We start from the raw sequence: 2,947 nt of genomic DNA, 5'->3' as shown, positions 1-2,947 counted from the left end.
ATCAGCCCAGTTTTTCAGTTGGACATTAAGGGATTTCCTCATCAGATTGTCAATATTTTGAAAATAAAATAACCTAAAAGGCCTTTTGTTTAAGATACCAGTTTCAATTCAATTCATTTTATTTAAATAACATTAAATCACAAAGAAATTTAATTAGGGCACCATAGAAAAAAGTAACAAGTATAAAATCATAGCAAATTATAGGCAGTTCAAACCTAAACACTTGCTGAAACATGCTTTTTGTAACTGAAAAGGATATTTTATTTTACTTTTACAAGTAGCCACGAATAAAGCTAACAAGTTTTATCTATTTATATTTCCTTCATTATTTTGTGTTGATTTGGTATTCTATTTTGGAATTAGAGGCATGCTTTATTTTGAATACAAAGAGCAAACCTTAAATGTAAACTTTTATTTTAATAATAATAATAATGATTATTATTACTATTATTATTATTATTACTATTATTATTATTATTATTCACAATATTTGGCTTCAACGTTCAACGTTGGTTATTTTATTGTGCTTTAAAAAAGTTTTATTTGATTTTGTTTTAGTTAATCATTAATATCTTATCGGTTAGAACTAGCACTGAGTGAGTCTTTCCCCTTTATGATGTGTTTTTTTTTTTCTTCCCACACATACTGTATATATGTATGTACTGTATATGTATGTATAAATACAGGTTATGAAACGTTTTTCTGCCATCATTAAGCCTGAATGCTCCCACCTCACAATCAGCTTGTGTTCAGCCTGAAATGAGTGAATGCTCTGCTTAGCATTTCAGCTCCAACCTCACTAATTGGTTTAACATTAGTGACCACAATCAATGTGCTTTTCTTGAGTATGGGAAGTTGTAAACCTCAGTATTTATTTAGTATGCCCCCTTTTGCACCATTAAAACTGCTAATAGGTAATAACGCCTTTCTCCAATTGATAATAGCACGTTTAGCTACTTAAGACTGCGTGTGGCTTGTGATTTGTTTGCAAGCTCAAAGTGTGTGAGTTAATGCTTCCATTAAGGTTCATTTTAAAGCATTTTTCTGGTCTTTTTGATTAACTGACAGCAGCTTTTAAAAACTAAATCTATTGTGCCACAAGTGAGCCAAAAAATGGGTTACCATGCGATGATCAAGTTCATAACTTTTACTCAGTATCAAACAATCTGGCGTTTTCACATACTGTATCTATCTTTTGTTAAGACACAGGCCTGCCTCCTCGCTTCATTCAATCTTACACCCTGACACCTACTGAAATCTCATCCAGTATCACTGGCTAATAGCTCAAGAGTGAATTACCCCCTCAGCTGTTTTATGGCTGGTATTTTTTTATGAGACCATGGTGGGCTTTCCAGCGCTGAGAGGTCAGGCTCCGCTGCAGTGGTCAGAATGAACAGCTCATTTCCCATCTATGGCATGAAAGTATACAGTTGCTTTATGCTTTTTCTTGCAGGAGGCAGACACCCTGAGCAAATCTTACAGTCGGTGTCAAACCACTGTCTGCATCTCCTGCTTCAGACACTGAACACCCCATGAGCCATCGTGAGCTGGATCATTGAGTCAAATCTCCACAGAAGAAACTGGTTTCTCCAAAGGATCTGTTTCAGCGTAACTGGAAATAGTAGCTTGTATTCAGCCATCCCTAGAAGTTGTGGTTGATTTCATTTTATATGGAGTGAAACAATGAGTTAGGATGGACTGCTGCTGAGACAGCTGTCCCATCTGGAGGAAGCCGAACGGGATTTGCAGCAGCCGGTACTGGATATCCTTGCTGTTGTCTTTTTATATGCTCGAGATGAAAGAGGCAAGGGAGGAGGCGGAGCACAAAAGGGGGCTGTGTGGCTCTGAGAAGGAAATTCTGGCTTTTGGTTTGTTCATTTTATAAGAACTCAGAGCTAACCTCATTGGACAGCACACTTGCTACTCTGGCCCTAATGATAGTAGAACATATCTGGTTTTCATTATTATAAAAGTTGCTTGCATGAGCATTCACATGCATGTATAAAAGAACAATTCTACACGTGCGCCAACATACCAAGACATGCTGGTTTTCACAATATGTTTCAGTTTTAAATGAAAAAGACTATATTCTCTTTCTTTCATTTTTTTTCTCTCCCTCATCCACACACACACACAGACACACACACACACACACGCACACACACACACACACACACACACACACACACATTGTAGTGAGTGTCTGGGAGCAATCAAAAAGCTGCACAACACAGCCTCACTGATTCCTGTTTTCCTGTGAGTCTGCACCCATGTACCAGTGGTTCCTTCCCATTGCTCCAATAAAACCTCACTAATGATCCCCTCTAGCCCCTAGCCCACACCCACTGGATCCCAGCCCGTAGATGCACATACCGAGGGGCACTTTACGAGTCAAGACGCCATGCTTACCCGTGATGTCATATGTAACTCTCACCTTTTCCTGCCAATTCTTTCAGCACTGCCAGCCGCACAAACAAAATAACTCACACCCGTTCTTCTTCTTTTTCTTGTTTAATTATTAATATACTGTGGGTGGATGGATATTTTTGTAAAGGGCTTTTCCTAAAATATACTTCTTGTCCAATTATGAACGCATTAACTGCTTCTCATCTGACACACCAAGCAATGAGCAGACACTAGCTCATTGTTTTCAGAGTGACTCCGCTGAAGGACCAATAAAGGATTTTAAGTTTCTCTCTGCCCTCCACACAGCTACCTTCATTCAAATAGGAAACACTCTGACATATTCTCACACTCTGTAAATCTCCCACCTCGTACATTTTCTTGGAAAAGGACACGATGACATGCATGTGCTCTTTGTTTTTTTCTTCTGTTAACTTCTCAGTTTTACCATAAACCACAGAAATAATTAGGACAAAAGCAGACAGACAGAAATATACTGTAGATGGATGGATGGATGGATGGATGGATGGATGGATGGATGGAT

The sequence above is a fragment of the Nematolebias whitei genome, chromosome 11 (assembly GCF_014905685.2).
Source record: "Nematolebias whitei isolate Nwh7 chromosome 11, NemWhi1, whole genome shotgun sequence".
NCBI lineage: Eukaryota > Metazoa > Chordata > Actinopteri > Cyprinodontiformes > Rivulidae > Nematolebias > Nematolebias whitei.
This window is presented reverse-complemented; position numbering follows the sequence as displayed.